At 46.7% G+C, this 18809-nt stretch overlaps 1 protein-coding gene across 1 annotated transcript in view; it reads left to right on the forward strand.

Moving 5' to 3' along the window:
- The window catches only part of CAMTA1 (calmodulin binding transcription activator 1), an 894089-nt gene that overhangs the window by 420689 nt on the left and 454591 nt on the right, over positions 1-18809 (forward strand). The window lies entirely within an intron of this gene.

Here is an 18809-nt window from a genome sequence, read left to right on the forward strand (position 1 = left end):
CTTAGTTCCCCAACCAGGGATAGAACCCAGGCCCCCTGCAGTGGAAGCTCAGCGTCCTAACCACTGGACTGCCAGGGAATTCCCTCCCCATCCTTTCATAAGCAGTTGACATGGCATTCATTTGCTTTTGGGAACCTATCCCTTTGTAAACGTCAAGTTGCTTATATGTGGGCCAGTGTCCCTGGAAGTTTCTCAGCTTCCTACAACGGGGGTAATAACTTGCTACGACAGGGAGCGTTGTGAGGAGTTCTCTCTTGCTCCAACAAGATTATCTGCTGCCTAAGGACAGGAGCTACTGTTTCTTTCTAACCCCAACCCTGCCCCTCCCCCAGGAGTCCTTGCCCTTGCCCAGTGTCCTGCACACAGTGGTCTCTGAGGGCACTGCTGCCTGCCAGGCGAGAAGGACCCAAGTTAGGAGCCCCAGGCTAGAGTTCTCTGTGCCTTGAGCCTGCCTTAAGGTCATCCCTGGACCTTTTACCTCATTCTCTCAGCCGCCTGCCTCCCCTGACCGTAAAACATCGTTTTCTATTAAATGATGTGTCTGACATTTACCAAATTTTTATGTGACAATTTAGAAGGAACCAGTTGCCTTGAACAGACTTATTAATATTGCAGTAAGATGATTAGGGGAACATCACGGCCATCAGACCATAGGGCTCTGATTTACGAGCTTGGAAGACAGGAGGCGAGAAGTCTCTATTGGCCAAAACACCTTCAGCACAATTCATGTTGTAATTAATGAAAGTCAGAGACGAGTCTTTCTGATGGCGCAGCCCTGCAACTCGAGGGTAGGGCTGAGAGCTCTTTGAAAAGTCTGGACTGTGCGTTTCCATCTGGGGAGCGTGTGCATTGGACACGGGGGGATTTAGCACTGAGGGGTACTTAGCACTGAGGGGTACTTATGCTACTCAGGTCGGGGACGAGGTGGACTACAGCCTTCCCGAGCCTCTGATGGTTTGGTTTGCATTTTGAGTCTCTGTGAACATTGTAACCATCTTCCGAGGGAGACAGCATAGGACAGTTGTTAAAACATGTCTCTGGAGTGAGACCCACCTACACGGGAATCCTGGTGTCACCCGTACCTGCCTTGTGGACTTGGGCAAATTGTCTAACCTCTGTGAGCCTTGGGGCCTCCGACTGTGAAGACAAGTGACAGCATGACCTACTGCACAGGGTCTTCGCATGAATCAAATGGGTGCACGCATGTCACACAGTTTCCAAGGCTCACTTAGCGCTCGGCACTTGTTGCCTCCTACTGGGGCTTGAGGAGGGCCTTACACGTCACCGCTGCTCCCAGCCCCAGTCAGGAAACCCGTCGGAGATCTTTTTGGAGACCCTCCAGAGTTAACACACCGTTTAGGTCTGTAGGAGACCTCCCCCCCCACACAAAAAAGGATATGGCTCTCCCCCGAAGGTTTGCAGCCTTCTGGGGAGGCAGACATGTGGAACCAACTGGAATAAAACCAGGGCCAGCGCAGGGAGGGGTCGGGGTGAGGGACCCTGTGCTCTGGGAGGGTTGAGGAGCCACATTTAATTTGATGCTGGGGAGGGAGGTGGCAGCAGCAGCATTGGAGACGGGCCTCCGAGAGCCAAAAAGGATTTTGGACTTTGGCCAGAGGAGGAAGGAAGGGACTTTGGGCTAAGGCGATACACTGCACGGAGACGTGGAGGCCTGGGGACACGTCGTGCAGATGACCCTGTGGGTCACTGGGGCTTAAGGCCACCTGTGGAAAAGGACGGCCAAGCGGGCTGAGCCCAGCTGGCCGAGGGCTTTGGATGCCAGGCTAAGGAATGCTCCATTCCTGGGGGGCACTGAAAGTGTGTGGGTCAGTGTGTCCCCGAGTGTGGGGACTGTCACCCTGGAGCAGGCGCTGTCGGGGCTCTCAGTGTCCAGGAAGGGGGGGTGAGGTGGCTCATGGGTCTGGGGGGAGAAGGGAGGTGAGGTGGGGAGGTGGGCCCTCAGGGCTGGTTGTCTGATCAACCCAGCAGAGTGTCACCTCCCTGTCCGTGCCACTGTCACCACCTGAAGGCCTGACACTTGCACGGGCGGACTTTTCGCAAGTCTGTAGGGACTTGTAAGACATGGTCCCTGTTCTCAAGGAACCAGAGGCAAAACTAAACGTGTGACACCCTCAAGTGCCAGTGAGGCAGGGCCTGTAGGGAGCAGGGTTCCGGTGGGCCCGCCTGGAAAACTAAAGGATCCCTTGGCAATGAAAGGGAGCTTCCAGGAAGCAGGAACGAGGGGTGGGGGGAAGGAAAAAGTCTTTGAGGGACACTGGCAGATTCCAGCTCTGGCCCTGTGCTCTCTGACCTGTTTCTCTGGCCCCCAGGCCCCCAAGGCCACTCAGCATCCCCATCCTGCCCCTATGGCCGCATCCCCCCTCTAGGCCGCCCTGGCTTCCACAGGGCCCTCCCCAGGCCGGCTGTTCCTCGTGGAGAAGCTCCTTCTCTGCCGTCTCCTGCCACCTGGAACATCCATCAACCCTCCATCTGCACCAAAGGTCATTTCCCTGATTCTGTTATTAACCCCAGCTGCGTTTGCTGGGGTTTGCATCTTGTGCTGGGAAAAAGTCATGGCTCAGGTCAAGATGGAGGTGAAGGCTGCAAGTCCTGGCCTTGGTGGTTATCACTTGGGCTTTTCTGCCTGGGACCCAATGCGAGATCGGGGAGAGACTCATCATTTCTTGGCCCGGGCGAAAGGCAGCTGAGATGGTTTTGGGATGCATCCCGCAGTCCCTGGGCACCGTGCCCATGGCTTCCCTGAGATCTGAGGGCTTAGGCCATCAGAGCCTGTCCTGCTGTGGTCAGACAGCGTGTTTCCTGCTCGAGGGTCCCATTCCCGAGCTCAGAATGACTCAGCTGCATGCCCACCGCTGGGGGGAGCCTTTCGTAGCCGGAGTAGGAGGGACCCTGTATGCGCGGGACAGGGCGGGCAGAATAGGAGCCATAGCTGTGTCCCCAGGCACTTGTGTGCAAAAGGAGGATTTGTTCGCTCTCAACTCGGGGAGCACTTGAGTCTGCGCACTGAATGTGTCCCCAGCGGTTGCCCCTCCCTGGGTGGGGCAGGTGGTCTTGATTCAGAGCCCATAGGCATCTGCCAGGCAACATCTTTGCCCTGTGATGGTGGTTTGAAGTTGGGAAGTAGCCAGAAGCCGTCTAGGCCAGGTCAGGAGAGGAAGGGCGGGAAGGAGAGAGGGGAAGGCAGGAGACAGGCTGGCGGGGGGTGGGGGGGAGGGGGGGTGTGTCGGGCAGGGAGGGGCCCAGCGCTCCTCACGTACTCAGCCAATGCACGTGTGCCGTGAGGTTTCCAGTCGAAGTCTGTGCGACTGCAGAATCATGAGATGGGGTTGGGGAGGCCGTGGTAGCTCCCCGCCCCATCAGCCAGCCTGGGAGCCAGTTCGGGCTCCACTCGGCAGCTCTGGGACCTTGAGTCGCTTGTCACCTCTGAGACGTGGCTTCCTCCTCTGTGAAACGGGGAGCTAAGAGCAGCTACCTGATGGGGTGGTGCGGGTCGAAGGAGAGAATCCCTTTAGCTCAAACAAAACAAGCGGGGTCCCTACCCTCATGAGGCTACAGGAACAGGGACCGCCTGGCCTGCCCAGTGTCACGATGGGGCTGCCCGCGGTGCTGGCGGAGGACGTGGTGGGGCTCTGGCGTTGTGGGGAGGCACCTCCCTCACGGTGGGGGGCCGGGCAGAGAGAGCAGGGCCTGTGGAAGGACCCCCGGGCTGAGTGCTCTATCCCTGACCCGGGGCCCCCAGCCCTTTGCACAGGCCTGTGGGCTGAGGTTGGTTGCACTGCCTGAGCACGCAGTGTGGTTGGCTCTGAGCTCCATTCATGGTGGAAGGGCCCCTGGACCCTCACGGTCCCGGCTGTCAGCCTGGGCAGGGCTCCCAGGTACCGTGGCCGGGTCCCATCGGCCAGGAGGAGCCGGCAGCTGCCTCCAGAAGCTGTGTCCATCCTGACCGTCCTGTTCGCTTTGGAACCAGAAGCCTGATTTACTCCCGACTGCATTTTTCTGTTTTTCAGTGAAGATTTCTAAAAAAAGTTCCTAGACAAAACAATTCCATTTTAATGCCTAGAATTCCTATTTGGGGTTATTTTCTTGATAGCACTTATCTGTTATTAGTTTTGTTTTTTGGATGGATGGATTTCCTTGCTAGACTGTAAGCTCCCTGAGGACCAGGACAGGACTGTCTGTGCTGCGCTGCATCCCCAGCGCCTCCAGTGATGCCTGGCGGGAGGGGAGACGGTGTGCTGAGCGGACGGAGAGACCGATGTTTGCAGGGACCTCTTCGGGTCAGCCTGGAAGGTGGCCCTGGCTGCGGCTTACCCGGCTGCCCGCTTGGCAGTATCCTCTCTCTGCCCATCTTTCTCTTACTAGTTATGGATTATGGAAAAGAAGAACAAAGCCCATTAAGAGGTTCCCCTACATTTGATTTGAGGAAGTTTTCATCAGAACAGCTCCATTTATTGGTCTTTAGCGTATAGCTGTATTCCCTTCTCACAAAATGAATATTGCCTTGTCTCCTTGAGAAAAATGGATTTCAACCAGGAAGGAGAATAGCAAACTCCCTCCTCCCCCTTTTCTTCTTCTTTTCTCTTCCCTCCCACTGAGACAGAATTTATCTCTTAGGTAGGTGTGGGGTAGGGGGGGGGAAACAGGAATAATTGGACCAGAAGCTAATTCCCAGAGATTCATTGTCTCGGAAGCTCCCACCAGAATGTGGGAAGCTTGCCTTGAATTGCATGCTAATGATAAATGACAACTCTAACAGACCATCACATTGAGATGTTCAGTCCTTCCTGCTAGGAGATGACACATTAATTTTCTCTTAGATTTACATTGGATTATTAATAAAATACCGGTGTTGGAAAATGACAATAAGGGTCTGTGGAAGTGCCCAGCTCTATTTAGGGCCAAATGAGATGTTGGTGGCGTCGAACATGACCCAGACACCGGGTGGCATCTGAGCAATGCCTTCTTTTGCTCTTCCAGGCTCAGGCTCCCGAACCTGGGTTGCAGCCAGAGGCAGGAATGGAAGGTCTGCTTTCTTCCCAATAGTATTGAGTTCACAGCCAGGGATGCCATTTCTTCTCTCTCACCATTTTTCTTTGCTTCCTCATGGGCCAAACACTTTAAATGGTAAGGGATGTTTTCTGTATGTTTTGTCTTCGAGAAAAGAGAGAGGATTTCCTTTGTTCCAGCCACCGAGTTGCTTGATTACCTCACTCATTGGATGAACATTTATAAGATTTTATGACGGGGGAGGAGGCGTAAGAACAAGCCAGTCTGGGTGAGCCAGACATGCCACGTCTAAGTGGTCACCCCACTTCTCTGCTTTAAAACCTTCAGTGGCTTCCCATTCCCCTGAGGGTCAAGTTCAGAATTCTTAGAGGGGATGGGGGCTGCAGGTTGGAGGGCACAAACCCCCCTGCCCCAACTTAGCTGAGACCGCCCCCCCCCCGCCCCCCGTGATACCCTCTTGTGTACCATCTACTTTTTCTCCCTTGCATTTACCAATGTTGGAGCTATAGAGTTTATGTCGCCTTGTGTTTTGGGTCACTCCTGCGTTAAAATCCAGACACCTCGCTCCTCCTTCATGGCAGGTAACACAGTTGTTACCTGGTTAATCTGTGTGTTTCCTCACACTTCGGATAAAGTCCACCCTCGTTCAGGACCCCTCAGCCAGGCCCGCCCTGCTCTCCGGCCTCGTCTTCTGCCTGCATGCCCACGTTTGCTCCCTACCCTCTAGCCACGTCCCCAGCCCTATTGCTCAGGCCCCGACCTAGCTGCTGTCTATACCAGAAAGCTATTTCCTGGGGAGCCTCCCTGGGGGTGGCCTTGCTTTCATCTAGGCTTCTGTTCAGATGCTCCGTCCTGGAAGAGGTCTCCCGGGCTGCCCGTCACCCGTCACTGCCAACTGTCATAGGACGTACTCACTGGTGTCTCCTGTTCCCCCCCACCCCCACCCCCAGAGGTGGGCTCCTGCAACCCCCAGTGCTCCCTGCCCCTCCTCCACCCCCAGGATCTTCCCCCCTGAGCTTTACAAAGGCAGGGCTTTGGTCCCCTCGGTTCCCGTCAGCACCTAGAGCGGCCTCACGTGAACACCTGGCCCGTAATAGCTGCTCAATAAATATTAGTTGAATAAATCACCGAATGTCATAATAGAGTTTTAAGCCGAGCGCCCTGGGAGCTCTAGGAATGGAGCCACTAATGAGTCCCTGAGGATTTACCCTGGAGTGATTCCTGGTCATGACCATCCCCATGTCTGGGCAGCCTTTTCTTTCCTGTGACCTCCAGCCACCGCTGAAATGAGGCAGCCTGCGTGTAACCTTCCTTGGGAAAGACACACTGGCTCTGCCTCTGAGTTCTGGAAGCTTGAGCTGCCCCCATCCTGCTTTCAGCCCTCCACGGAGACTGCTGGCCGTGGAGACGAGGGTCTGGGGGCTGCCCGCCTGGGGGTCCCCTCGCGGGGCCGTGGGCCACGGGCCTCCTCAGGGGCGATGGTGAGGCCTGCATGAGGCCGACCACATCCGCACAGGCTGTGGGTAGGCTGGGGTCATCTCAGCCTTTATTTAGGAAAGTGACAGCGGGTGCCGAGAGCTCCTCAGGCCCGGCTCCCGGGAGCTCCTTCTGGGATCAGCTTATCTAAACCAGCTCCGGCAGGCGCAGCGCCCACGCCGCGTGGCTCACGGGGGGGGCTCTTAGGCATATGAATCTCCCCAGTCATTTGTTCCCTGATAAGAAAGCCTCTTTTACGATTTTCAATTTGCCCTTATTCTGATGAAAAGAAGCCGGGGTTGGACCGCCTAAGACGGAGCTAATCAAATAAAGCAAATTGGTGTTACCTTCTCCTCATCCTTATTATTTCTATGGCTCCAGCTGGAATTTATTATGAAAAGCAATTGGTTTTCATATCTGGCAGATTGCGGCCCGGGCCAGGCCTGACAGCCCTTTCTTCCCGATCATTCCATAAATAGCCCAGAGTGGCCAGACTGGGGCAGGGGAGGGGAGGACACGGGCTACTCCCCACCCGTTTCCATGCTCCTTGTCCCCCAAATCATGAAGACCCTATAAACAAGTCAGAAGAAAAGGCCAGGTTGAAAGCTAATAAACCAGCCCCTTCCCACAAGATTCGGGCTGTCGCCTTGGCATCGTGGGGTTCCATTTGGCGTCCTATCAACCTTGCTGTGCTCTAGCCATCAATTACCACTCTCGATGGGTTTGTGTGTGAGGGAGATAAGCAGGGGAGACATGCCTTTTCCAGATTTCTTTCTTCCCCTTGCAACAAAAGGAAGAACTATAGGAACAATTTAAATCAGGCTCAAACGATCCTTCCTTTGTATGAAGTATTGAACAGTTCCTGTGGGCTCTAAAAGTGCCCTGGGTTGTTGCTTCTAGAGAAGGAGAGAAGGTAGCTGGGATGTGCCGGGAATTTATAGCAAGATGCTAGGAAGGGGTGCAGTGGGTAGCTCGCTGGTTCTGCCCGTATGAGCTGTGTGACCTTGGGAAAGTTAATTCCCTTCTCTGTGCCTCAGACCTTCTCATCTGTAAAATGAGGAGAACAATACCCACCCACTAAAGTTGTTGTGGGATTAGGATGAGAAATGGGTGTAAAGGGCTTTCCGCTGTGTCTGACACACAATAAATGCTTGATAAATAGAGCCTCTGCTTGTTGTCATAGTAACTGTTGCCATGCTTATTATTGACATTTTGGACCAGGCTGTGTACTTGTAATGGTGCATTTAAATCAGGTCGTTCCATGTCGGAAAGATCAGAAAGAAAGGTGTGGGTACATAAATATGTGAGCCGTAATTAGGGTGGCATTTCTCATTTCCTAACTGCCCGCTGGAATGGAGATTGAGTGCTGCCTCAGGGCCGGCATCCATGGCTCCAGGACAGTGCGGTTTGTGCTTGTCACAGGAGCCTGTTTTATATTTGGGGTCAGGTCTTGGAGGCCGTTAGAACTGCAGGGACAGTATTTCCCTGTAGCCGGGCCCTGCCATGTGCCTTGTGGTGGGAGGGATGCGACCAAAGTCAAGGAAAAGGAAGGAGTCTGCCCAGGGCTTGGGTTCCAGCTGGGAAAGGGAAGTTCTTTGGAGATGTTCACTGCTTAGAAGCCACCCAGACTTTGTTCAGGGTCCTACTAGAAACGAGGACATCATCTGTTCTCCAGGGAAAGCTGCAAGGAACAGATTGTGTGAATTCAATGGAGCAGGAGCTGGTCAACCAGAATAGAACTTACTGCACAAAATCCACTGCCTCTAGGCCGGAGGGATGGACCAACAGCAGACTGGCACCTGCGGAAGTCCAGGGATTGCTGGAGTGGGTAGGGTCTCAATTGTCTGCATGGAATTTTAAGGTGGTTGTCAGGGTCCTGGAAATGGTCAGTTAGTGACAGGGAAGGTGGAGCTTCTCAGAGGAAGGGCCGTGAACCTGAGCTGTTTGGGGTACCCTGATTTCTAAAGTTAGACTCAGGCACTGGAAAGAGTATCCAGACCGTTTCTTTTATAGGATTACCCTAGCCTTGGATGCGCCCCCTAGTTGTGCCGTAAATTCCTATTTAATATCCACGCACAAAACCTGTCAAGGACACATCGCTCCTCTGACTTTCAGTTATGACTCATTGTCTAACGACCCAGTTTGAAAACCATATTTCTCCCTAAAGTGGTGGATGCATAGGTGTGCGCCCCAAGTGTTTTGGGGGGGGGCTCTCCCGTGGTGGGTTTTCCAGAAGCACCCCACAATGCCCCATTTCATTAGTTCCTAAGTCCCATCATTGGTTCCCGCAGGGAACCCTGCAAAAGGGGGCCGGGTTCATTATCATCATTAGTCATGAAGAACATGTATTCTGTGGCCGGCAGCATGCTGGGCACCTTGCGTACATTATGTCTACTGCAACAGAGAGATCAGGTAATTTGTTCAAGGTCACACAGCTCATAAGGAGCTGAGCCAAGATTTAAGATTTACCCAGGGCTCACTCCAAATCCCATCAGCATCTTCTTTTTAAAAACTTCTTATTATGGAAGATTTCAAATATCCACAAATGTAGAAAGACTAGTATGACTAGTATAATAACTAGTATAATGAACTCGGTATACATATCATCCACTTTCAACTATGATAGACAGTAGATAGCCAGTCCTGTCTCATCCACACACAGACCCCACCACACACATTATTTTGAAGCATACCCTTAGACTGTATAGTTTCATCAGTGAATGTTTCAGTATATATCTCTAAAACATATATACACGTATATATATTTCTCTCTCTCTACATATGATCACCTTTCAAAAATACTTCTGCACTATAATTATCACTCTAAAAATTCATAATAATTCTAAACGTCATTAAGTATCCAATCACTGTTCGAAATTCCAATTGTTTCACAAATGCCTTTCTTTTTTTTTCACAGTTTGTTTGGCTCAGTATTCAAGTAAGATTTACACATTGCGACTGGTTGATGTATCTCATTGTCTCTTTTAATCTGTATATTTCTACTTTTCCCACTCTACTCTCTTTGTCATTGAATTTGTTGACGAATCCAGGTTGTTTGTCCTATAGAGTTTCCTACAGCCTGGATTTTGCTGTCTATATCCCCATGTCCTTTTTACTGTGTTCATCTGCCCTCTGTAGATCTTATAAAGTTGTAGTTAGATCAAGAGGCCTGAATAATTTCAAGTTCCTTTTGTTTTTTGTTTTTTTCTGCTTACAGCAAAATATTCTTCCATCAGGGACACATACTATCTGGTTGTCTGTCTTTTGTGATGTCAGTCACTGTTGATAATCCATTAATTCATTAGAGGTTGCAAAATGGTGATATTTTAATTCTCTCACTTCATTTATTGTCTGGAATACTTTTATAGGGAAAGTCCTCTCTTCTGCTGTTTTCTACTTAAAGGAACAGTTTGTACAGGGAAGGTAGCATAAATGCATGATTCTTTCTCCCTTCCTTCCTTCCTTCCTTCCTTCCTTCCTTCCTTCCTTCCTTCCTTCCTTCCTTCCTTCCTTTCCTTCCTTCTCTTTCTTTTTTTAGTTTTCAAAATAATGTATTGCGTAGCTACCATCCTCCAACAATAATCAATTAATTTTTTGTGTTCTTTAAGATCATTTATGAACTTATGGGTTTAAACATATTTAATGTGTTTTAATCCATTGTTACTATTCTTATTGATGTTCAAATCATCCCATCTTTGGTTAGTGGGAGCCTCTTCAAGTTGGTTCCTGGGTCCTTTTCACATGATTTTTAAGTCTTTGATATGGTTCATGTTATACTTAATGGTGAAACAAAGGTTTTCCCTCTAAGATGAAGAACAAGACAAGGGTGTTTCTTCTTACCACTTCTATTCAGCCTTGTACTGGAGGTTCTAACCAGTGCAGTTAGGCAAGAAAAAGAAATGAAAGGCATCTAGAATAGAAAGGAAGAAGTAAAACAACATTTATTCACAAGTGACTTGATTATATATGTAGAAGATCTGAAAGAATCTGCAAAAAAATTATCAGAACTAATAAATAAGTTTAGCAAGGTCATAGGATACAAGATCAATATACAAAGATCAATTGTATTTTTATTTCAGTGGAAATGAACAATCCAAAAATGAAATTAGGAAAGCAATTCCATTCACAATAGCATCACAAAGAATAAAGTATTTAGATAAATTTAATGTACAAAGTGTAAAACCTGTACTACAAAGTCTTATTGAGAGAAATTAAAGATTTACATAAGTGGAGAGATATTCTATGTTTTGTGATTGGAAGCAATTGGAAGATTCAATATTGTTAAGATGGCAATTATTTCCAAACTGATTTCAAGATTCAGTGCAACCCCTATCAAAAATCCCAGTGGGCTTTTGTGTTGTTATTGTCGTTGCAGAAATTGTCAAATGAATCTTTTTCTTTTTAAATTGAAGTATAGTTGTTGTATGATATTATATAAATTACAGGTGTACAATATAGTGATTCACAATTTTTAAAGGCTATGCTCCATTTTTAATTATTGTAAAATATTTGCTGTGTTCCCCGTGTTGTACACTATATCCTTGTAGCTTGTTTTATACCTAATAAATAGTTGTACCTCTAACCCCTTACTCCTATATTGCCGCTCACCCCTTCCCTCTTCCCACTGGTAACCACTAAGTTGTTCTCTATATCTGTGAGGCTGCTTCTTTTTTGTTATATTCAATAGTTTGTTGTATTTTTTAGATTCCACATATAAGTGATATCATACAGTATTTGTCCTTCTCTGTCTGACTTATTTCACTTAGTATAATGCCGTCCAAGTCCATGCGTGTTGCTGCAAATGGCAAAATTTCATTCTTTTTTGTGGCTGGTGTTCCGTTGTATATAGATATTAACGTCTTCTTTATCTGTTCATCTGTGATGGACACTTAGGTTGCTTCCATATCTTGGGTATGGTAAATAGTGCTGCTATGAACATTGGGGTGCATGTATCTTTTTGAATTAGTGTTTTTGTTTTTTCAGATATAAACCCAGGAGTGGAATTGCTGGGTCATATGGTAGTTCTATTTTTAGTTTTTTGATAAATCTCCTTACTGTTTTCCACAGTGGCTGCATCAATTTACATTCCCACCAACAGTGTACAAGGTTTTCCTTTTCTCCACATCCTCTCCACCATTTGTTATTTGTGTTCTTTTTGATGATGACCATTCTGACAGGTGTGAGGTGATATCTCATTGTGGTTTTGATTTGCATTTCCCTGATGATTAGTGACATTGAGCATCTTTTCATGTGCCTGTTAGCCATCTGCATTTATTCTTTGGAAAATGTCTATTCAGTTCTGTCGATTTTTAAATTGGGTTTTTTGTTTTTTGATGTTGAGTTGTATGAGCTGTTTATAATGTTGGATATTAACCCCTTTATTGGTCATATAATTTGCAAATATTTTTTCTATAAGTCCTCCAACTTTGTTCTTATTTTTAAAAATTGTTTTAGTTATTCTAGGTCCTTTGTATTTCTGTATACATGTTAAGATTTTTTTTTCATTTTGTCCATGGAAAAAAAAATTTTTTTAAATGTATACAGAAATACAAAGGACCTAGAAATAGCTAAAACAATTTTGAAAATAAGAACAAAGTTGAAGGACTTATAGCCTCGACTTCAAAGCTTACTATAAAGCTGCAACAATCAAGACAGTATAGTACTGACATAAAGATAGAAAATAGAATAGAATATGAAGTCCAGAAATAAAGCCTTATGTTTATGGTCAATTTATGTTCAACAAAGGTACAAAAGCAATTCAGTGGGGAAGAGGATACCCTTTTTTAAATTTTTTAAACAACAAAAACAAAAACAAATGGCACTGGGACGATTGGATATCCATGTGCCAAAAATCAACTTAGACCCTTACCTCACACCACACACAAAAATGAACTCGAATGCATCATAGACGTAAAGGTAAGAGCTAAAATTATGAAACTCTTAGAAGAAAATACAAGGGAAGATTTTTGCAAACTTGGGTTAGGCAAAAAGTTCTTAGATATGACACTAAGAGCATGATTCATAAAAGAAAAAAATTGATAAATTGGACTCTACCAAAATTGAAACCCTTCGCTCCTTAAAAGAAGCAATTAAAAAAAAAAAAAGAAGAGTCTGGCTTCCCTGTTGGCGCGGTGGTTGGGGGGTCTGCCTGCCAATGCAGGGGACGCGGGTTCGAGCCCTGGTCTGGGAGGATCCCACATGCCGCGGAGCGACTGGGCCCGTGAGCCACAACTACTGAGCCTGTGCGTCTGGAGCCTGTGCTCCGCAACAGGAGAGGCCGCGATAGTGAGAGGCCAGCGCACCGCGATGAGGAGTGGCCCCCGCTTGCCGCAACTGGAGAAAGCCCTCACACAGAAACGAAGACCCAACACAGCCATAAATAAACAAATAAATAAAATAAATAAACCCAAAGTTAAAAAAAAAAAAAAAAAGAGTCATAGATTGGGAGAGAATACTTGCAAATCACATATCTGATGAAGGGCTTGTAACCAGATTTTATGTAAATAACTCTTACAACTCAAAAAGAAGAAGACAAACAACTAAATTAAAAATGGGCAAAAGATTCAAATAGACATTTTACCCAAGAAATTACATGAATTGCTAATAAGGACATGAAAAGACTCTCAACATCATTAGTCATTAGGGAAATGCAAATTAAAACCCTACCACACACCTACTAGGATGGCTATAATCCGAGAGACAGACAATGCCAACTATTGGGGAGGGTGTGGAGACTTTGGAATACTCGTATATTTCTAGCGGGAACGTAAAACCATGCAACCACTTTGGAAAATAGTCTGGCGGTTTTATTTTTATGTGATCAGATGTACCTGTCTTTCACACATTGTTGCTAGATTTTTGATCATGTTTAGGAAAGTTTTCTCCACTTTCAGGTAAGAGAAATTCACCTGTATTTTCTTCTAGAGTAATGTATGATTTTATTTATTGCATTTAAATCTCTGGTCCACTTGGAATTTATGCTGCTTGTAAGATGTGAAGGATTGATTCAGTTTTATCTTTTTTTCCACATGCCAACATCACTTATTAATAAGTCAGTCTCCTCTCACTGACTTGAGATACCTCCTTCATTGTATGCTAAATTTGTGTATGTAAGTGGGGATAGTTCTGGATTTTCTATTCTGTTCTGTTGGCTGTCTATTTATTTGTATGACAATTCCATACTTTTTAAAATATAGAGGCTTTACAGAATGTGTTAATAGCTGGTAGGGCTAGCCTCTAAACCTTGGTGCTCTTTATTGGAATTTTTCTGCCCGTCCTTGGTGTTTTTTTCCCCTCCCAATAAATTTTATAATAAATTTTTCTAGACACAGAAAAAATACTCCGCTGGGATTCTTGTTGCCATTGTGTTACATTGATAAATTAACTTTGGGAAGATTGACATTTTTATGATCCTAACTTTTTCTAACCTTCTTCATTTATTGAAACCTACTTTTGTGTCTTTTAGATAATTTTAGCTTTTCTCCTTAGGTTTTGGGAATTTCTTATTAAATTTATGCCTAGGTATTTCATTTTCTTTTTCTCTAGTAAATGGAGTCTTCTGTCATTCCTTCTGTCTGTTTTATTTGTGTGTGTGTGCACATGTGGGTGTGTCTATATGACACACACACATAAGCTATTATATAAGCATATATATTTTATTGATTATGTATCTCAATTTTCTTAATTTTATATACCTGCTTGTTTACTTTTATAATTTGCAGCAGTTTTTCCATTGGTCCCATGATCTTTTTACCATATTGCACCGAGTGTTACTGGCTTTGCTAACTATTAGTTTCTTAGATTAAAAGGTTTCTTGCCTAGAAACCTCCCTGGTTAGAATGAACCTCCTGGTTGTTCACCTTTTTTTCCCTTGACATTCCTCTCCCTGCTGCAATGGAGGACTTGGATTGTTTTCCCGAGACCCTCTTACACTGTCAGCCTTAGTTCGGCTTCTCTCAGAAGGAGGTCCTGAGATGAGGATTTCAGTACAGGCAGTTTATTTGAGAGGTTGTCCCAGGAAACAACAGAGGGGGAGTATGAACGTGAGAGAGGAAGGGGAGGCATACAAAGAAAGGGTATTTTTTTCCCAGCAAGTCACCACAGTGGGTGACTGGAGCTTGGGCTCTGGGAGACCGTACAGGGTACCCAGAGTTATCCTAACCATGGGGCGAGGAGGTTTGGATGGCTTCTGTGTTATCCCAACCCGGACAGGAAGTGAGGAAGCTGGGAAGCCACCCACCAAATCCCCGTCCATTGGGTGGGGGTGCTTTCAGGGCATCAGGGTTCACCCAGCCAGTAGAGCAGAACTGGGATTCAAACCGGGACTGGCCCCACAGTCTATGCCTTGGAGGAAGCTCTGGAGAGTCATAGTGACTCCAAGTGAATCCTGCTCCGTCACTTTCTGGCTAGAAAGGCTTGATTTCCTCATCTTTATGTTGGGGATGGTAATAATACCTACCTCGTAGGGTTGCTGTGAGGATGAAGAAATGTAGGTTATAGACACAGACATAGATATAGAAATAGATGCAGATACAGATATAGATGTAGATGTAGATATAGATACAGATACAGACATAGGTGTAGACATAGATGTGGGTGTAGATACAGATGTAGATAGAGACATAGATGTAGACATAGATGGAGATATAGATGAGATATAGAGACATAGATGTAGATGTAGATAGAGATATAGATACAGATACAGACATAGGTGTAGACATAGATATTGGTGTAGGTACGGACATAGATATAAATGTAGATAGAGACACAGGTATAGACAGATATAGATGTACACATAGATGGAGATGAAGATACAGATGTAGATGTAGTCATAGATGTAGATGTAGATATAGACATAGATGTAGATGTAGACATAGATAGAGATGTTGACATAGATGTAGATGTAGACATAGACACAGGTGTAGACATAGATATAGACATTGGAGATACAGGTGTAGATATAGACATGGATACAGAAGTAGATGTAGACATAGATGTAGATGCAGATATAGACATAGATGTAGATAGAGACAAGAGATGTTGACACAAATGTAGATGTAGACACAGGTGTAGACATTGATATAGACATAGATGGGGATACAGATGGAGATATAGACTGGATACAGATGTAGTTGTAGATATAGATGTAGACGTAGGCGTAGATGTAGACATGTAGATATAGATATAGATGTAGATGTAGACATAGAAGCAGACGTAGGCCACACGTGGCGCGCTCCCCCCAGAGCTGGCAGTAACTGGGAGCTGGTGACATTGTCGTGTGGCAGGACTTTCGTGCCTCCTCCTTGCAGTTGCCATCACCTTCTGTCCTCAACTCCATTCCTGCTTCTTTGCTCTTCTCAGATGGGTGCTCCCTTTCGTGCTGTCATGAAACTTATCAAAGCTCTCCCCTGACGGACCCCCTCTCGCACGGTCTAGCCCACCTCTCCTTCTCCCCAGGGCAGCGCTCTGGCCCCCTGCCTTCCTCGGATCCCTCCCACCAGCTCCGACTTGCTGTTGACTGTGCTCTGGGAGGTGGCGCAGCCTCACTTCCTTTGCATCGTGGGGCACGTGGGCCTCTCTGCATGCAGCCTGTCTGGCTTTCCCTTTGCCATTCTCAGGACCCATGAACTGTGCGGGGAGGGACCTTCCCCCATCACGCAGAGCAGAGCAAGTTCTAATAAAATCCGAGTGGCGGATTAAACACAATTAGGTTGCTCATTATTGCAAGTTAAAATGATGATTCCATTTATTAAGGCCATTTAAGTTGGACACTCTGTTTCCCTGTGGGATTATGTCCTACTGAAAGTGTTGGATGACAGGGCCCCTCACGCTCCCGGAACGCAAAGGGCAGGTCACCAGAGGAAGATGGGTTTCCTCGGGTGGGTGCCATTGTTATTGACTGTGGATGTGATGGTGTCTGGGGGCGTCCCCTCTCTCTGGGCGATACCGTTTGTGGTCTGTGGAGAGTTGGCCTGAAGGCACTGCGGAGGCTCGCTGACCACGTTTAGACAGGGCAAGAGGATGGCGCAAATCACACTTCCTGTCTTAGCTCACGAGAAGCTGGACTGGATTAATGTCCTGTCTTCTTTAGCAGATGAGTATTCTGGGACCGAGGGAGCCCCTGCAACACTCTCGTGGGTGTCTTCTTTCCTGTTTGGAGGGGGCGAGACAAGCAGAGCCTGTCTATTTGCTCAGATGTCTTCCTTTGCTCATTCCCTGGACAGTGGCTTAAGCACTCTGAAGATTGGGTGCCTGTACCCAGAGCAGGGCTGAAGCGGAAAGGGGCCGGCACGGTGGGGCCCGTATTCCAGCCCACCTGCCATTCAGAAATGAAAGAGAACTGTAGGGTTTTCCGTGCAGACTCGTAAGTGCGAGACAGATACCGTCAGGTGACAGGTTGTGACAGCGCATGGAGCTCCTTCCTGATTGTTTTAGTTGGCGCAGACGTGGGGAGGAAACCAACACTGACACAAGCCAGCTGCACGGTGACTGGCAAACAATGAAGTGTTGGGAGTCGCTGCTGAAGGTCGATGATTTCCAATGGACTTGCTGTTTAGTCATCACATGGCCGCTGAATGACACAGCCCGGCTGGGTGGGAACTACAATTAGCTGCTGTCACCCTGGAGTGATATTTTCTTTTCCCCTACAGACAGTGGAGTAGTAAGACATCAGTAGCCAACGTTCTGTGCCCAACTGTGAAGTGGCCCATAGTTCAAAGGAAAAGAAAAGAAAGGGATGGAGGCTCTTGCCCCAGCCCCGGGGAAGACTGGCTGCTTGCTTTCTCACCTCTGCCGCAGCAGAGATACAGGAGCCGACTTGCATCAGAAGGAACCTATCTATGAAACAGAAACAGAATCACGGACATAGAGAACAGACTGGTGGTTGCCAAGGGGGGGTGGGGGGTTGGGGGAGGGATGGAGTGGGAGTTTGGGGTTAGCAGATGTAAGCTGTTATATATAGAATGGATAAACAACAAGGTCCTACTGTACAGCACAGAGAACTCTATTCAATATCCTATGATAAACCATAATGGAAAAGAATATTTAAAAAGAAGAATGTATATATATGTATAATTGAATCACTTTGCTGTACAGCAGAAATTAATACAACCTTGTAAATCAACTATACTTCAATAAAAATTATATTGATTAAAAAAAGAAAAAGAAGAAACCACTTCCTTTGCCTTGTTTGTGTCAGGAGCTCTCTCACCCCGGCTAGGAAGGAGCTGGAAGGCCTGTGTGGTCCCCTGGGTGCACAGATCACTTCCCTTTCCTTTTTCTGTGTTGAGCCTTCAGGTGGAGAGTGACACAGAGCTGGCTAGGGCTGGTGCGCCATGTCTTGTAGCTTTCGGGGGCATCTTCCTTAAAGGATGGACCTGCCCCCAGCTGCTGGAGCTTTATTCTGGAAGGTTTACCATCGCACTTGCCCTCAGCTGCCAGGGGAGTTTGGTTCTTTGTCTCCTTGGTGTCTCCAAACCAAAATTTGTCACCGCTACAGCTTTACGGATGAGCGTAAGCGTCCTCTGCTCTTTGTGGTTGGCGCTTGGGGTCTTCTATGGAAACTCAAGATTCTCTTTGTTCTTTTTTTTTTTTTTTAACATCTTTATTGGAGTATAACTGCTTTACAATGGTGTGTTAGTTTCAGCTTTTATAACAAAGTGAATCAGTTATACATATACATATGTTCCCATATCCCCTCCCTCTTGCATCTCCCTCCCTCCCACCCTCCCTATCCCACCCCTCTAGGTGATCACAAAGCACCGAGCTGATCTCCCTGTGCTATGCGGCTGCTTCCCACTAGCTATCTATTTTACGTTTGGTAGTGTATATATGTCCATGCCACTCTCTCACTTTGTCACAGCTTACCCTTCCCCCTCCCCGTATCCTCAAGTCCATTCTCTAGTAGGTCTGTGTCTTTATTCCCGTCTTGCCCCTAGGTTCTTCATGACCTTTTTTTTTTTTTTTTCCCTTAGATTCCATATATATGTGTTAGCATACGGTATTTGTTTTTCTCTTTCTGACTTACTTCACTCTGTATGACAGTCTCTAGGTCCATCCACCTCACTACAAATAACTCAATTTCGTTTCTTTTTATGGCTGAGTAATATTCCATTGTATATATGTGCCACATCTTCTTTATCCATTCATCCCATGATGGACACTTAGGTTGCTTCCGTGTCCTGGCTATTGTAAATAGAGCTGCGATGAACATTTTGGTACATGACTCTTTTTGAATTATGGTTTTCTCAGGGTATATGCCCAGTAGTGGGATTGCTGGGTCGTATGGTAGTTCTATTTTTAGTTTT

The sequence above is a fragment of the Eschrichtius robustus genome, chromosome 3, assembly GCF_028021215.1.
Source record: "Eschrichtius robustus isolate mEscRob2 chromosome 3, mEscRob2.pri, whole genome shotgun sequence".
NCBI lineage: Eukaryota > Metazoa > Chordata > Mammalia > Artiodactyla > Eschrichtiidae > Eschrichtius > Eschrichtius robustus.